This window comes from Lacerta agilis, chromosome 2 (assembly GCF_009819535.1).
Source record: "Lacerta agilis isolate rLacAgi1 chromosome 2, rLacAgi1.pri, whole genome shotgun sequence".
NCBI classification, from domain to species: Eukaryota; Metazoa; Chordata; class Lepidosauria; order Squamata; family Lacertidae; genus Lacerta; species Lacerta agilis.
The window spans coordinates 72,287,386-72,306,444 of NC_046313.1; the positions used below are offsets into that span (position 1 = coordinate 72,287,386).

The 19,059-nt window shown below is 43.8% G+C and overlaps 1 protein-coding gene across 1 annotated transcript in view; it reads right to left on the reverse strand.

The window, feature by feature from the left end:
- SFMBT1 (Scm like with four mbt domains 1) overlaps nt 1–10,591 on the reverse strand; it is a 78,294-nt gene extending 67,703 nt beyond the window's left edge. The window contains exon 1 of the mRNA XM_033140736.1: nt 10,468–10,591. The gene's annotated coding sequence lies outside the window, so the exon portion shown is untranslated. The remainder of the gene's footprint in view (nt 1–10,467) is intronic.
- Between the last annotated feature and the right edge of the window lie 8,468 nt (nt 10,592–19,059).

Sequence of the window (19,059 nt, forward strand, 5' to 3'; positions counted from 1 at the left end):
ATGTAAGTGTCTTCTAAAAAATGCTTTACATTTGGATTTAACGTTTCTCAGAATGAAACTATGAATTTATCAAAACTACTTTAAGTTTTAGCTTACTTTCTATATAAGACAATAGGATAATATAACCAACTATTGAAGTCAAACATTAAATGTATGACCCAATGTATTTAGTTGTTGTTGAGAAGTATGGATACTTATGACTAACCAAAAAGATTGTACATTAACTTTCCATCTCAGAAAAACATTGCACTGCCCTGTAATTCCTAGCCCCTACACCTGCAAGTTCCGAACAACAAGTAGGCCTGGATCCAAGAGCTGTATTTACAGCACCATCTTTTTACATCTATACACTGAAATGAGAACCCTTGAGTTCCATGGTGTTTACTGTCAGGCAAGTGAAACTGCAGTCCTAGGCTAACTTACGGTAATTTTCTTCCATTAGCCCAGTGGATTTTTCTTCTCCTCTCAGCAGAATGCCATGTCATAGCACAACCTGCTCTGAAAATTCCCCTCAGAGTTTTAAGAGGTAAGTTTTTGATGTGGTATGAGAGCTACTAATAAAAACAGCAACACCCTAACCCAGTACCCTTCAGTTCCCAGAACTAGTTTCATAATTCTCTGAATGCTAGTTTTACATCTTTAGAGAGCTTGTTTGGTGTCATGGCATCTGCACAAAAAAGACCCTCAAAGATGTCTAATCTGTTTTGTGATTGCCCTTCATATCTATGCAGATAAAAACTCTGCAATGCAACAGGCATGTGGGCTAACGGTCCAAGGTTTTAGATTGTCTCCAAGGTAGCAAAACTGCAGAAGGCCCTGTTTAGTTGCAAACAAGGGCATGTTGCATTTGTCCATGGACCAGATACCCTCACACAAAAGGCTCGCAGTAGGGATTAACAAAGCCCACTTCTCCTTCTGGGTGCTGACAGACATGCAGAACACCTCACTGTTACAGGAGATCAGGAAGCCTGTGCGGGCTTACCATGACCCAATCCAGCTCCCTCTCCCCACTTTAGTACAAATTACTCATTATGAGATCAGTACAACATATAGTAACAACATTTAGCGACACCCCACTCCCCTTGTCCAATTGGACAGTGAATGCCAAGCAAGAAGTTATTTATTCACTATCACTTGCTCCATTATTTGCTAGGCAATTATATTTAACCTTCTTGGTAATGTATTATTATATACCAAACTCTAAAGGGAATGCTTCTACGATGATGATTTTTTTCTACCGAGATTTATGTGATGTTGCCATGCAGTAACAGTTGAAGCTCAGCAAAGTAAACCCTAGTAAACACTTAGATGGCCACTCATTTATATCTACTTAAGGGTTATATTAAGCTTTTATGTCTTTATACTACACTATGACGCAGTGTTTTCGTGCAAATTTATTGAAATACAATATGTAATAAATATTTCAGTTTAAAAGTACTATTAACTGCAGAACCACTTCTTCAGTTAAACACCAAGTGATCTGTAGACAGTTTGTGTAGTTCATTTCTATTCTTCTAAATGCCTACCAAGGCTGTACTCCTCAAACAAGCTAAATTGGAATACTGTACTTTAAATACAGTACTCTTAATCTTCGTTATTTTGCTACTGCAGTAGAAATCCAAATGCGGCAGCTGGTTTGTGTATCAAGTTGTGCTACTGACCTCCTCAGGAGTTGTGTGCACAATGTGATACTCCACACATAAACATTGTTTTGTTGCTGCTTTTTGCAGTAACCATAATTTCCCATCAGGTAACAAGAACATATCCTCTTTGATGTCTGTATTTAAAATACTGTTAGTTGCACAACAATGAATGAGCTCGTAGAGATGATCAGTGCACTGAAAGTACTTGGTCGTCTTATAAGTTTGAACACAAAGTAGACCTGATAGGATGTGTTGTGTTTAAAAACAACAACATCATGTTCCAACAACAACAACAACAACAACAACATGTTCCAACAGCTTAACATAAAATGGAGATACTAAAGAAAGTGTGTGCATCACCACTTATGAAAGACACTGTAAGGGTTAAATTGCATGCTGTGTTAGTGGTTCCAGGGTATGGTTTGAAGAAGGCACAGAAGACCATAGCCTTACTGAAGGTAAGTGAGTCTGGTCAGTGCATGGATGAGTGACCAGTGGAAAACCACATGCTCACTGCCTTGGGTTCTATGATGGAAGAAAGCCAAGATATAAATATAAGAAAATAAACAGTACTGGGCATGTTCTTTCTTAATAAAAACAATAGCTACGGGGGGCAGGGGAGCAATATGCATTAGCACAGGAAACGGAGCTAAAATTTTAGGAACAAACACAGGAAGTTTCCTTATACCGAATCAGACCATTGGTCAATCCAGATTTGCACTGTCCACATGGGCAATGAACCACTAAACACTGGCTATAGATCTCAATGCTACAGATCCCAATACAAATCATACCACTACCTGCAATTGCTGACTTCTGTCAGAAAAGAACATTCTTGAGCCCAAAGCATCTGGGGGGAACTAGGCTAATGTTAACAAGTAGTTTGGGCCCTGAGTGCTCAATTCACTGCACGTACCCAGATCAGACAACCCCATTATCTGCCTTGGGGATACATGCAGGTAGATGAAGCAAAAGTTTATCAAAAAAAACTAAGTTCAACTACTCAGGAACAGCTGTATTTATTTGCTATAAATTTTCTGGATCCTGAAAAATCCATCCTGGAAGTATCTGAGCAGCATCACTTCAAATTTACCAAAATACTTGTTAAGGCTTGCCCAGCACTGCATATAGTGTTTCATTAGATCATCAAGAATTCATCTCCTCTATCTTTCATCACCAAAACACAAAGAAAATATCAAAGCATTTTTAATAGCCACATCATTTTGAGATACTATCAGTTTCAGCTATTTGCTATAATGGGAATTCCTTATAACCGATTTCGCTAATGAAAAATGGTTTATTCAGCTCCATAAAGGAAAAGGAGTGTCCTAAAGAATAAACAGCAAATAAATGAAAACAGATTAAGTGAACAAGGACAAACTATTAATCTTCTAAACCAGCAAGATCTTATCAAGGGTGGCCCAGAATGCAAAGGAATAGCAATGATCCATTTCACCACAATAAACTGCCAAGATTAATTCAGGACTCTAGTGCCAACCATTAACAATCAAGGAATCAATCCACCAGATACTGCAGCCGTTCAGCCTCCATTCAGTTCAACGGGGGGGGGGGGGTTTGTAAACTCCATTGAAACTAACAGAAGTTAAGCAGCAGTGTAGATTTAGTAGATTTAATCCGGTACCCAGTAGTAGACCTACAAATCTACTGAAATGCGAGATTTCCACAAGAATAAGTGGGTGCATAACTATAGTTTGACAGTCGAATCAGAATGAAGTGCCAATCGCCCAGCAGGGATTACTTGCATTGACTATTGCCAATTATATTAAACAGTTTAGTTAACAGAGGAAAAGGAGCCCTAGTACTGTATTAAAATCATATTCTCTCTAACATTCCATGTGTGTGCATGGTTTATATGTCACTTCTGACTTTGAAAAATAACAAGTTATGTACTTATAAAGTACAAATCCACTCTTAATTTGAGCCAAGTTTAATTCCGACTAAGCCCTGCATCCCATTCCTGGACGTATCTAATTAAGGTCCTACAGCACTACTTTTCTCCTAGAAGTACAGGGTTGCAGCTAATATTTTTCATTCTTACAACAAAAATATATGAGCTTTTTATGCTTAACAAATTGAGGCTGAAATATGGGTGACTTGTTCAAACTCACCTAGCATGCCCATAGCTCCGCTGGTAGAGCATAAAACAATTAATCTCAGGGTCGTTGTGCGTTTGAGCCCCATTTTGGGCAAAAGATTCCTGGATTGCAGGGGGCTGCACAAGATAACTTTTGGGACCCCTTCCAAGTCTACAATTCTATGATTTTATTATTCTTCCCATTCACTACACAGGCACATCTTGCAGAGATCTAAATGCGTACAGCCAGGTCCAAGTTTAAAAAGCCATCTAATGGACAATGCTGGTTCTTATCAGACACTTGCTTTCATTTATTGGGCAACCTGAGCCATCATTTCTCATCTGCACAATACCTGAACACCTCCTATGCTTTTAGCGCTGGCACAAAATATTCCCTTTAATTGTTCACATAATTTAATTTCATGGAAGACAACACTAAACTTCCCCCTACAATTTATCATCCATAAAGAAAGATCAGCTTGCTCCTATACTGCAAGTCAGAAGTGTGGAATGCACACATTACAGAAGCTACTGTGTGTTCTTCTAGCCATTGATCTTTGTCAAAACTTTAGGTACAGAATACTAAAGTAGAAACATATTTCTGAAAGAAATGGCCGAGCCACTAAAAATCTCCAGTTCTCTCTCAAGTTAGCAAAAGACACCCTTAAGCCCATGATAACTGCTTTAATGATGAAGCTGCACACTATTCAACAAGCCAGCATACGTAAGATTATGTACGGCTATCTCCACTGAATGCCTTTTGACCTGTTCTTGCACAGGTGAGGTTCCCATTGTAAAAGGGGGAAAACTCCCTGGAGGCAAAGTGAAAAAACGAAGAGAGCTTGGGCAGAGAAACAGTTACATTCAGACAAGGGACTTTGCGCTAGTGTAATTGCCTGAAAGACCCCAGGGAGTCGGTACATGCTGTAGTAAACATTATTCAAGGACCCTGCAGACTTTTATCCCCTTTCTCCTCTGACAGGGGAAAAAACACATGAAGCAGCTTCAACTTCCTCCCATGGAAGTATTGGTAAATGCAATGTCAATACCCAAGGATTGGAATAACAGCATTTTTATATTGACTAGAAGACTGAATAATCATGAAGATTTCTATCTTTAATGTCCATTCTGTAGCAAGGTCATAGCATACGGGAGCTTCCTAGCATTCAAGTACATACAATGAAAGCACAGTTACCTGAATTTTATTTTTCTTTGTCCTTCATGAGCTGGAGTTCTACTCTAAGGCAATGCAAATTATTCATTACAGTGGATTATCATAGTAGATATTTGTAATAAATAATCATCACTGTGCACCTCTCAAGCCACTTTGAAGAAATAGATCTGTTTAGCTCAATTCATTTGAAAAGTCTTACTTGAGGATTACAATAAAGAGTTTCATTTTTATTCCCAGATTTGCCATGAAGCTGCTGAATAATAGCCAGCAACAGCACTACTTTTCTGAGGCAGACAAGTATTATGATAGTCTAAAGAGCTGCAATTTCAAACTGAACAAGCTATGAAAATGCAAGGAATTAACAATAGCAACAGTTTTAGCACATGTTTATTTTTAAACCAATGGAGAAATCAATTTCAGAATAAAACTAAACTCTTTCCATGTCATCATTCCTGAAGCCAAAACATGACGTAGTACAAATAAGCAAATGCACGGTCTCCAGGAGATATTATGGCTGCTTTCTTCTTCTCCCTGGTTGTTTCACAGCTGCACTGAGCCACAGTTTTGGCCTAGTGTGTCATCCAAACCCAGAATTGAAATTTGGCCCTCCCAGACAAACCACAAGCTGCAAACCTTGACTATGGTTTGCCTGGAGCGCAGCAAACACACTAAGTTTAACCACTGCTGCAATCTCCTCTACAAGGACCTGTGTGTTTGCTCATTCGCACTAAGCCATGTGAACTGGGCCTATATCTGTCATAAAGCTTTCACATTCAAAACTTGGTAAGGTTCTAACCTTCTGATAAAAAATAACTTGTTTCCCCCCCCTAATATTGAACAAAACTGGTAACTTCCTGTGGAAAATAGATTAATTTTCATTTACTTGTAAAAATATGTTCTACATCCTCTCTTCAGCATATCCTCCACATGTAGTAGAACTATTCAAACAATTGTTTGCTAAGGATTAATATTATTAATAATAATATTAGGAGATAATTCCACACTGCAATTTGAAAGGAAGTATGATGGATCAGTTACTACTGTATTTTCCGGCGTATAAGACGACTGGCCATATAAGATGACCCCCAACTTTTCCAGTTAAAATATAGAGTTTGAGATATACTCGACTGCAGATTCTCCACCCGGCGTATAAGACGACCCCTGACTTTTGAGAAAATTTTCCTGGATTAAAAAGTAGTCTTATATGCCAGAATATACAGTAAATTAGGTGCCCTTGTTTACCCAGCTCATCTCGTTTTTTAAGCAAGGTTTGCCCTATAGAGAAATCCAGTGTCAGCTTCCGAGACTTTCCCACTCCTGAAGTTGTTTTGTCGCATAAACATAGTGTCATCCAACACACAAATACACAGAATCAATGAGAATAAATTCTTTTCCACCTTTTAGTACACTAATTAATCCATCAGGAAAGCCTAAAATTGAAATGAGCTGCCCTCTCAGTTTTACTTCAACTGAAGCAGGAGCTGCTTTATACCCACTGAACAGCATCCCTCTGCTGTTCTCTAAGGCCTGGTTCACAAATAATGTGAAAGAGCACTGCTGAAATCACAGGCTCTCCGCTCCTCCCCCATCCCTGCCAGGACACAAGCCATGGTTTGGCTTGCTGTAAAACCCAGACTCATAGTTTGTCGCCCCCCCCCCCCCAACTACTGCTCATTCACCATAAACCATAGTTTATTTTAACTGTGGTTTCACGTGATGTCTGTGAACCAGGTTACAGAAGTACTGAGAAATAAGATTATATGCCTATTGTTCAATCTGAATTACAAGAAGTCTCAAGGTAAAGCATGAACACTACCGTGAAAGTGGTTTAATTCCATAAACAGGAGAAACTGAGTCTGAACTCTTATTTTTATTCCAAACTCTCGTCACAGAAATCACACATTACTTGGCATAGGTGCAATAGTTAAATCTGTTCCCTATGTGAAGGCATATTTACACCCCAGTAAGAGACAACCCAAATGTGCGCAGATTACAGACAGTGTAGCCCTTCCTGTAGGTGAAAGATCTGAAAACTGTCTAGCATTCAAGTTAAGTTTTCAACAATGCTGTCATCTCATTTAACTGCCTCATATGCTTCTGCTGTCCATGGGTCCTAACTGAGACATGAACATACAGGAGTAACACTATACTGCAGGGATAATATATAGTCCAGCCCTTCCTGTGCTATAAGCCTTTTCACTAAATGGGAGAGGGAAGAGCACGGCATACCCACAACCAAAATAAAACACATTCCTGTACTTGCTATGGAAAGGCAAAGTTTAAAGTCATTCTCAACATTAAAATGTTTTGTTTTGGCTTTGGGGAAAAAACACAAGAACATGCAATTCCTACACTTCCAGTCTGAAATGGCACAATCGAGGAAGAGCTGTACCACACATGTGAAATAACTTATGTATGATCCCATAAGGTATATAGATGCATTTAGGAATGAGGCCTACACAGAGAGATAAATCTGACTTGATTGAACTATCATGGTATGTCACAAGACAACAGTTTTGCAGGAATCCTAGTCTGGTTACTGCCTTTACTGTAGTCAATCCTGAAAATATAAACTACCCAAGGATGACTCATTGCTGCCCAAAGAGTTCAAGAAACAATCTAAACTTTACTTTTTAAGCCACAGACTAAACACAGTATCCAGAGACAAGTTGCCTTTAAAGACATTTGGACAGTTTCCATGTACTGTAATGTGGTTTGAAGTTTTACGGTCTCTTCATGTGTATCACAAATTAATGTTAACACAAAGCTACAGGTGTCTACTGCACTGTGTGTGAATATAACAGGGAACTGAATGCCCTGCTTTTTGAGGCCAGTGTACACCTGTGTTTAGTGAAACAAAGTTTATTTACTGGTTACATTTCTATACTACCTATTCCTCCAAGGAGCTCAATGTGCTGTACATGACCCCCCCCCCTTCTCATTTTATCCTCACAACAGCCCCCTCACCCCTTTTATCCTCACAACAGCCATCTCACCCCTTGCTTTTTCCTTTAGAACTAATTGCAGTCGTTAACAGTCATCAACAGGTTTTCCACACCCATCAGCCAATCACCCATTCCCACCACCCTTCTGAGTAATACCCCTCCTCACTCTCTCACTATATATAAGGGTCTGGTGACTTCTGTTTCAGTGTATCTGAAGAAATGTGCATGCACACAAAAGCTCATACCAAGAACAAACTTAGTTGGTCTCTAAGGTGCTACTGGAAGGAATTTTTTATTTTTTATTTTGTTTTGACAACAGCCTTGTTACCGTAGGTAGGTTAGACTGAGAAACACTGACTGGCCCAAAGTCACACAGTGAGCTTCATTGCTGAATTGGGATTAGAACCCTGGTTTGCCACGTCTAGTCAGACACTAACCACTATACCACACTATACATTTGGAGTCCTGTCAGTAACATGTGACATTACTCCAAGATGCCAACGCTAAACCAACTACAATCTTGGGTGGTGTCAATATTCTGTAACTGTATGTTGCTCAAATATTAAATGTTTATTTTTGTTACAGGAAAATGGGATTTTTTAAAAGCCTCCATCTATGAGAGGTACTGTGTTGAACTAAGATATACTGTATAATAAAAAGCTTAACGTTGTTCTCACCAGCATGTGCACTACAAATAGCTTAGCCTGATGCATAACAGTAACAGCTGTTATTATAATTCAGTGGACAGAACGTATCAGTTCTTACATGAATGTTAGAGTTGTGCACCTTACATTCTATTTTACTGAAATGTTTGCCACGGTAACCTCTGCCTCCCTTCCAGCAGTAGTAAGCCCAAAGAAAGAGGCAGAACAAACAGGACCAACCTAGCACCAAAGTCTTATTAGTAAATAGTTTTATATCAGAGTTTTACTTTCAAGTGGATAAAGGTAGAGGCAAAGCTACAAATCCTAAATGTTACAACTTTTACACACTTTTTATGACAGCAAATTTCTTTCCAAAGCAGATATAATCGTTCCACGAAACCAACCTGAGACCATTAAATAGACATCACTCTGGCCTAGTAATAGAGATGCTTTTAAAGAGCGGATTAACTGCCTGTCCCTGCAAGAGAGAAACTGTAAAAGTCTAAGTTCTGGACTCCTCTTTCTTTTTCATTAAGATGATTCTACAGTTTCATGCACAGAAATGCATCTAAATGGAGTCAATTCCCAAACTGTCTTTCCTGCACAAGCCCCTCTTTGACTGTAAGAGCATTTCCCCAACTTGATTCAAATTTGTTAAGGCCTTCTTCTCCTTTCCACTGCAGCCAACTGTAGTGTGTATCCCTCCATTTAGGATTTATGGGTTCAGGTGCATCCTAAGCTACAGGGCAAGGAAGCCCCTGCGTTCTTGAGTCTAAGAGGGAGGGCAGAAGAGCAGAGAATGGAAACTAAGAAAGCGAAGGGTACAGGAGCAGAGTTGTTTTTCAACTGAAAGTAGAGTCCCACAGGAGGAGGCATCAGTAGCACTGGCAAAGGGGCTCCGCGGAGTGTAATTTGGTGGCACTGTAATCACGCGCAATCAAAACAACGGCGGACACCAGCTGCCGATCCGACCCACCTTCCTCCCCCACTCACAAAAAAAGTCGCGATTTATGGGGCCAGGTTGATGCGAGGAGCTCGCAACTGCCATCATCGCAGATGGGTAGCAAACCGCGTAGCCGTCTTCAGAGAAAGTGTGCGCTTCCGACTGAGTTCCCCTGCGCTTGGGTTGAAAGATCACTTCACTGTTAAGGGGAGGGGGGAGGATGGGGGAGAACCACGGCCCAACTGTTTAAGAAGGCCTCATCTTTTCTAAATGATGCCATTTTAGAGAAGATTAATAATCATAATAATGATTTTATCATCATCACCATCACCATGTCAAACGCCACTTCGGGAAAGACAAAACACATGGCCTCAAAAGTTCAGAAGTTCCCTTGAAATTACTTTTCTTCTAACCTACCCAAGTTAGAAAAAGAAAGTGCATCAACAACATTCAGTCGCCCAGCCAGAGATTCCAGAATCCAGAAACCAAGGCGAGGGAAGGAGAGGCTTGGCTTCCCTTGGGCACAGAATAACGGGCAGACACACACGCCCCACAAAAAGAGAGAGGAGCACCTTCCAGTGCTCTGCGCCTAGGAACTTTTTATAAGTACAGCAGGAAAACAAATGCGAAGGGAAACGGCAAGCGGACAGGCGCCCCCTTTCGGGCCCTGAGGTGCGCGGGCGCAGAGCGCCTTTCTCCCGCGTCGCGGGAACTTGCGCGGAGCGCGAGAAGCGCGCGCGGAGTTGGCGCTCGTACTACTGCTGCTGCTGCGGCGGCGGCGGCGTCTCCCGGCTGCACATCCGAGCGAAGCGCTCGCCGCTCGCTCGCTCCCCCTCCCCTAGCGCTGCGCTCCTCCTGCTCGCCTGCCTGCTGCTGATACCGCCCTCCCTCGCCGTCTCCCGCATCAAACTTCAGGAGCCGGAAAAAAGCCTTTCCGGCGGCCGCGCACGCAGCAAAACGCGCCCAGCAGCTGCGGCGGGCGCCCCCCGACCCGCGAGGCCCCGCATCCCGCGCCCGCCTTACCTGCGGGGAGTTTTTCCAGCCCCGCGCCGCTGCCGGGGCTCGGGCAAGGCTCGCCGGCGCTCCGCTCACCGCCTCATATCCAATATGGCTCGATCGGCCCAGGCGCATGCGCCCGCCGTCTCCCTCCCCGCTCCCCTCCCCTCGCTCCGGAGGCTTTTTGGGCGCTCGCAACGCACTCCCGCGCCCCTCGCGCTCGGGCGCGCCGAGCTCTGGCGCCGGCCGGCGGCTGGGGACGGACGGGCGTCCGCGGAAGGGCTCAGTCTGACCCTCCCCCCTTCGGCCCCTGCCCAAGCCGAGACGCCGCCGCCGCCCCAGAACCAAACTTGCTCCTCCAGCACTTCGGGGCGCCGGGAGAGGCAGCGCGAGCCCCCGCCTCCGCCCGTCGCAGCGCCGCCCCGTCCCCGAGGATTTCCCGCGGGGCGCGCACCTGCCTCAAGTTGTTGGGCGCGCAATTGGGGAGGCTGCGCGGCGGCTCGAGCCCGAGTGGGGGGCGGGGGCGGGAGAGAGAACGAGCGAGCGAGCGAGCGAAAAAGAGCCCCAACCTCCCGTGTGCTGGAATGAAGCGGGAGAGGCAGCTGGAGGGGCTTTGCGCGAGACAGGCAGGCGCTGTCAGCTTAGCTCTCCATCCAGCGCGCTGGCCTGGCGAGCTAGCAACTACTTGAGCCTGCTCCCTTGCACTCAAGCTGCAGCGCCCGGCTGTTTTCAAGTGCCATAAATACACCGGCGGAGTCATGCCTTCTCCTTTGAGAGCCAAGTTGTTTTGGTGTTTTTTTTGGTGTGTGTTTTTTTGCGAGAACTCGCGACTTCCTTTCTTCCACCCGCCCCCCTCCCCGTTTTGTGTGTGTGTTTGGCCCAGAAAGGCCGGCGCCGTGGGTTTCCTGACACGATCGTAACCCCTGCCTTGCTTTTTCGTTAAGATCTCTCGATCCCGGCTCCGCTGCCGTTCGCTGGGGATCCTGCGCCCCTTTGGCCTCCCTCCCTCCACGCCATGCCCCCCCCTCCGCCGCTCCCCTCCCCCTGCCGAAGATGTAGGACGGAAGCGCGGCCCAAGTGCGTGCACGCTGGAGGAGAGGATGGCGGCAAAGGAGGCGGCTGGGTGGCTGCAGCTGTTGAGACATTTAAAGGCGGGATAAATTAAAACACCCTCAACCGAAATTAAAATCTGAAGACGGGGAGGGAGGTGGAGTTGTGGCGGGGGGGGGGATAAATGGGGAAAGAAAGGAGCAGGATTGTGCAACACCGAGAACCTCATGACCACGCGTCGGTGCAATCAGAGAAGAGTAATAAAAGCGAGCGAGTTTCACGCAGCTTAAAGGCGACAGGAGGCGAAAGAGCGATACCAATTGAGCCGGGAGCCAACTGGATCCTTGAAAAAACCTCGCTTTAGAGGAGGGGGTGGGGACAGATCTAGTTTCCAGGATCCTCCGCGTTCGCGCCTTCCTCAGCCAGCAAACCATCGCCGCCGCCGCCGGCCTCCCCCCCCCCCCGGATTTTCGCATAGGCTCAAAACGCTTTTTTACTGTAGATCTCTAGCTTGTATCTACACACTTCCCCCTCCTTTAACCCGTTCCATCCACACGCACACGTCCCTGTTGGCGTGCCGGGATTTAATGGCTCATGCTGTACATGCCGACTGCTCGGTGCGTCGCAGACACCAGTTGACAGCATACGGGGATAAGCGATCAGCGTGCGGAAAAGTCATCTGGAACTCGAGGAGCGATCGGCGTCGCAGGGCTCGGGTGGAAGCGAAAGGGATGCGCCGAGAAATATATAGAAACGCCGAACACTGCGAGATTTCCAGACAGGAAGAAGGCATGTCGAACACGGAGGCGAATAATAAACCCAGCGCAGGGAAATCCTCGCCCTGCAGCTCAGATCTGACCAGCTGCCTGCACCTTTCCTTTGAATAATTTCCCCCGCTTCCATCGAAAATGCTGGGCGATGCAACTGCGGGCAAACGGGACGGGGGCTCTGCAAATAATTAAAAGGATTAAAAGATATCGCGACTTGGGTCGTGAAGATGTGGCGTCTACTGTGTTTTGAAGAAATGATCGTGTCGGATTTATTGGTAATTTTCAATTGTGCAGTGTAAAATCCCTTGGATAGTGTGTGTGTGTGTGTGTGTGTGTGTGTGTGAGAGAGAGAGAGAGAGAGAGAGAGAGAGAGAGAGAGAGACGTGTATATGGCTTCTTCCGCTTGAGGCTTCTCGTATTTTTGCACTGACCGAACTTAAGACGAACTCGACCTGAAGAACGAAGACTGTGCTGCCTTACAAGGACTGACAGCGATCATCTTCAGAGTCTGCCTCCTCCTAAGCCAAAAGTGCGCTACAGTCTGCATGAAATTCTCTGCCTAAAGAAAAAAGAAGAGGCGAGCAACTTTAGGAAGGGAAATGCCTTGTCGGACCGCTAGAGGGTGGTCCCTTCATATGCGTTGTAAGGAAAACGAATGAACGGAGCATCCCAGAGTACTGTATAGTATTTAAGGCTGCAATCCCATGCTCGCTTCCTTGAGCGAATGCCCCTTTGAACTCAGCTGATCTTTTTAGGAAACATGTATATCCTAAACTTAATTTCTAGTCTCTCCCGAGTTGTTTTCTTTTAAGGCATTCTGAACAATACAACCCCCACCCCCACCAAAAAGTAAATAAATCACAAATCCACAAAAGGAGGCTCTCCTAACTGGAGAAAAGTATCGTTGTATTCTTGTAGATGTAACACTCCCGTGGTCACCGGTTCCATTTTCTTTGATTTAAAATTATTAAGGAACAATTGTGTTTTACATAACCACTGTAGTTAAGCTTTTAATGCAAATCTATGAATTGGCAGTCAGCTGGAGAACAGCACTTCAAATCACCATAAGCAGTACACTGTGAACAAGCTTCACTGCTTCAAAGTGAAATGTTCTTACATAATTCTGACTCTCATATTATTCTTGACTTTAATTTCTCCCAACCTCCTCCCTTTCCAATTAAGGCTACAATCTTACAACATACCTCAAAGTAAAGCCCATTGAACTCAGGACAAACTTCTGAGTAGACATGCACAGAGTATATTGTAGTGTAGCCCTTTGAACAAAAGCCCATTGAGTAGCTCTTAAATTGTGTCAATAATAATAATAATAATTTATAATGCCGTCCATCTGACTGTGTTGCCTCAGCCACTCTAGGTGGCTTCCAACAAATTAAACCCATTAAACACAGTAAATTAAGCACAGCAAAACATCAAACATTTTAAAAAATTCCCTATACAGGACTCCCTTCAGATGTCTCTGATGGGGCAGTGTGTGCTGGTTCAACTTCCCTGCATTCCAAATCTTCATTTGAGGGTTGAGGTCTGAAAAGCAATTGTAAGCTTATTCAACTGAATGTAATTACAATCCTCCCACAATCAGGGAATCCTGCCCAAGTGCATTCAATCAAAACACACTTAGAAGCTACCTTCAGATTTTCCCAGTCATCATGGGAAGGTCAAGAGTGTGGAGGAGTGGGGCCAGCGCATGTCCCTCCTCCATGGATACAATTTAAATTAGCCTGAATTATCAAAATAAGGCATGCCCTTTCTGTGCAACCCCCCCCCCCAAGCTTTTTTGAAAATACTGCAGATGCTCACTTGGCATTTCCATTCCCTTTTCTCTTCATTAATGCTAACAAGTTGTGATCTCTTCAATAAAACTGAACACAAAGACTTCTCTGGAAATACACCAAATGTTCTTTTTTCAAGGCTGTGAAGAACATATTTAGCAGAAGCTGATTAGCTGAGCTAATTATTTTAAGTGACTAGAAAGTATCTCATTTCTCTTAACTCTGCAGGCCTTAAGTACATTAGATAACAGAACACCCACAAAAGCTTTGGTCTTTTGCTTGTATTAATGAGGCCTTTCCTTTATAAGATAGCATGCTCTTTTTTGCTCATGGTCAGTATTTCTGGCTGTGGAGGGACAGGAAATCTTAAACATTCTGCAACCAACTTACTGCAGTTTGTACTTTCAAATTGGTCTTAAGATAACAGTGTTCATTAAAGCCAGTCTTATGATAAGAAAGCTGTTGAAACTCAAAGACCCTGTATTGATATAACCCCAGCCCTTACTCCCCTGCCAGAGGCCATCTTCAGGCTCTTTCCCTAGGCTCCATTGGGTGGGGCCAAGGAGAGAATAGCTATATTCCAGATGTACCCAGATCCCTTCCTCCACAGGAAGCTCCAGGAGTCCTGGACTTAAGCCTGTCATGGCCAAGAACACAGGTAGCCCAAGAGAGGCGGGCCTACAGAAGGACTGTGCTCCTGACAGTAGTGCTGGACAATAAACTGGGAAATAATGGGAAGCAACATCCATGAAATAAGTCCATCCTTCCAGAATGCCAGATGTGCATTGTTTGGCCCCCTTGGTCAGGTGTCGACCCATAGAAGATAGTGGTGTGGGAGCTGCTGGTGCAACACCAATGGGGCAACTTAAGAAACCCCACACCACATGGGAGAAGGTCACGCTATGACACAACACTGTCAACCTTTGAGAAACTGGATGGCTGGTTATGGGTCAGAGCCACAGCATGGTCTTGTACCTGTTGAGTTACCTGGCAGTGAAGAAAGCATCAGTGCTGGTGTAACATGGGCCAAAAGCTGCAGTCCTTCATGCTGGGTTAATGAAGCAGCCACGTACAAGAATACCATGTAGCCCCCCTTTTCCTACTGCTTCCAGTGTGGCGTAATGGTTATAGCATTGGACTATGACTTGGGAGACCTGGGTTTGAATCCCCACCCAGCCATGAAGTTCACTGGGCGACTTTGGGCTAGCCAGCATCTCACAGGGTTGTTGTGAGGATGGAATGGGGAGGGAACCATGTAAACCATCTTGAGCTCCTTGGAAGATAAAGGTGGCATGCACACACACACACACACACACACACACACACACACACACAAATGTGCACCTCTGTCACATACAGAACAACCTTCATTTCAAGGACTGGAGGTGCAACAGCAGCAAACCGAGCAGGTAATCACTGGTGAGCTGGCTTCCATGTCTGTCGCAGAAACCAATGGAACTGACAGACGTCAGGAAAGTTCTGTCTCAAGAATATAACAAACAACAATTTATTTAGACTGCAGTCTTAAGCCTCCGAAGCCACAGGGGGCATTACACCTGACAACCTAGATTGCCGCAAAAACTACCAGAGTGCCTAGGACTGGGTGCCCAATGAAGAGCAATGCCTTAAATGCTGGAATGCCACATGGACAGAGTTGTCACTTAAGAAGAGTAGCAGGTGGGGTCTGATGTGGAGAAAGGATTCACAGTTTTTCTTCTGGGGATGAAGATTTACTTGGGTAGCACTAGAACAGGTTGGTAGCTCCAGTCACTCCTTTAGCCACCATTTTTTGCCACCACAACAAACGTTGATTTCTAGAGATGAGTTTGAGTTGGATCCTCAAAGCCCGCATAGTGATGACACAACTAAAACGAAATCATTGGGATTCTTGCTGATGCAGATGCTTTGAGGTTTGGACTCTTCCTTCTGGATGTTAAAATGCATAGGCGGATAACATCCATCTGCTCCAGGATCCTTCTTTAATGCTAATAACATCCAACTGGAAAATCAACAAGTGAAATTACTGTATTTTATGAAAGTTAGATTGTATAAAGTAGCATAAAGCTAGTCATGCACATACTATTGCATGGAATATATCATAAGCTTGTGTTCAGTATGTTACTCTGAAAAGTCTAATGCATCATTTAAATGTATTTATTCAATACATCCTGCCCCAAAACCTCTTGCTAAGAATTTTTAATATGCAGTTTCTCTCTGTCACTTCACAGCATTTGATTGAAAATCTAGATTTCTCTTCATTCCTTGAAGGACTATTGTTAGACATTGCTTAAATCATCAGCTTATTTGATGTTACCCGATAAGTGTGTCTTGCCAACTAGTTTAACTCAATACATAAGAAATCTTCAAAGCTACCGAATCAGTTTTTCATCCTGTTTCTTTGTTCCCCATATGTGGAAATTGTTTTCCCGCCATTTTCTTTTTAAGCTAGGGAAGTCGCTATAGTGATTGTTCCAATGATCCCTCAAGTGTCCAAAACTCATTATTCCAAAGGTAGTGAGATGAACTTCCTACTGTTCATGTACAGGAGGCTGCAAAACATTATCAGGTCTATATCTAAATAGCAATGGTTTGCATCCAGGTCAGTCATGCTTGGAGATGACCTGCTGAAATCAATGAACTAAAGTTAGTAGTTGATTTCTGTCAGTGTATTTTGAGTATAACTTATTCTTATTATTAAATAGATTTATATACTATTGTACATCAAAAGATCTCAAGACAGTTTGCAAGATAAAAATACAAGATAAAAGCACAAATAAGTAGTTAAAATGAAACCAACAAGATAACCCCCTTCCCACTTATAACTCAATAACATTGTTTTGGAAACAACAGAAATGACAAAATTAAGTAAGTTTTTGTGGGCACCAAGCACTATAAGGATTTTCACTCCTTTACAAGGACATATGCAAAATTTTGAATTAAAATAATAGGACTTCAGGGTAGAAAAGTTGAGTGGATGAGGAGACTAAGCTGGACAATCTGCATGGCTCTGCACCTGCCTTGGAACCCAGCCTTTTATTTTCTATAATTTATTTATTGTGTTTATATCCCACCTTTTTCTCCATGGAGGTCCAAGTGGCATACATGGCTCTCCCTCTCCTCATTTAATCCCCAGAGCAACCCTCTGAGGTAGGTAAGACCAAGACCAAGTTTCTAGGGGTGATTCAGGCTTTTTTAAAAATATGACCCCAAGAAATCCAGCCTTCTCTGTGTAAAGGAACAAGCTTGCTTTTTTTGTTTTTTTGTTTTTTGCTATTCATTGTTGAAAGGGGTAAAATGAAACCAGTGAATGATGTGTGTGAAAAGCCTCAGAAAACAGAAAAGGGAAGGGTGGGGTTCTTTAGTGGTCAGAAAACAGGATGTTTCTGCCCTGCGGTGCTGTCTCTCCATAACCCAGCACACCACGGTCTTCCTGGCTGCACACGAGCCCATTGTCTCCTGTACCCAATCACTTCCATTTCCTGACTACGGTAATTCTGCCAAAAAAAAAGCTGCAATAAACCATCAATATAAATTGAACACATGAAATTAAGCTAAGCAAGTGTAGCTAGAAGCAAATGCTCAGTTTATATTTTTCATGTGGGAGAATTTGGCATGTGTGGGAGGATAGTACTGGTTTAAATGTAGAACCTGAGACCTTCTATTGGATGAAATGGGCACCATCTGCTTCAGAACAGTGCATGGAAGAAGAAGAAGAGTTTGGATTTGATATCCCGCTTTATCACTACCCGAAGGAGTCTCAAAGCGACTAACATTCTCCTTTCCCTTCCTCCCCCAACAACAAACACTCTGTGAGGTGAGTGGGGCTGAGAGACTTCAGAGAAGTGTGACTAGCCCAAGGTCACCCAGCAGCTGCATGTGGAGGAGCGGAGACACGAACCCGGTTCTCCAGATTACAACTGTACTGCTCTTAACCACTACACCACACTGGCTCTCTCCCACACTGGCTCTCTGCATATAAGAGGCAGTGAAGTGTACTGAGGCTGCATTCGCACCACAGTTTATTCTGCTTCCCTGCCACTTCCCAAACAGCTAATCCCCACATTATATTTGAGCTTTCAAACAATGCAAGAACCACTTTTAGAAATATAGTGGCATTTTGTTTATTTTTATTTATTTTATTTATTCAACTTATACATCGCCCTATACCCGGAGGTCTCAGGGCGGTTCACAACAAGACCACAACATATAAAATCAAACCAAAAGCAATAACCCAATAACCCCCCCCCAAAAGCCACATTCTAAAAGGGTGTTGGATGTCAGTAAGATCAACCAAAGGCCTAGTTAAAAATGAACGTTTTTGCCTGGTGCCTAAAGGTGTATAATGAAGGCGCCAGGCGATCTTCCCTGGGGAGGGCATTCCATAGATGGGGAGCCACTGCAGAGAAGGCCCATTCTCATGTTGCCACCCTCTGGACCTCTCTAGGAGGAGGCACGTGAAGAAGGGCCTCAGAAGATGATCTCAGGGACTGGGTAGGTTCATATGGGAAGAGGCGGTCCTTGAGGTATTGTGGTATTGCCCCGTTTAATTTTCTGTGTTATCTGCTTCCGGAAAATATCCATTTGGAAATAACCTGGACACGAGTGCTAAATTTGCGCTGTATTCTGCTATGTTGCCAGAAGTGTATTTTACGTTGTGTGAAAGCTCAAACGTAGAAAGTACCGGGTAACAGTTAAGGTAGTGGGGTGGGGTTGGGGGCGCGCGGAATAAACGCCTTGTGAATTCAGTCTGAGCAACCCAAGCACTTCTGTATGAGAGTTTGTAATCTGACTTGGGCACCTTGAGCAGCTCATATGCATTCGCCCCACACCTTTGGAAATAATGTGTGCATGATGTCACTTGAGCATTGTTAATGCATGCACTACTTTCGGAAAGCAGTTTTGGCTTTTTGACAGATATTGTATATGCTAGCAACTTCACCCCAGGGAACACTGCCCTTTGAGAAAAGTTTGGTGTTACGAGTAAATGTTTTGTCAAGGAAAGGTTGGTC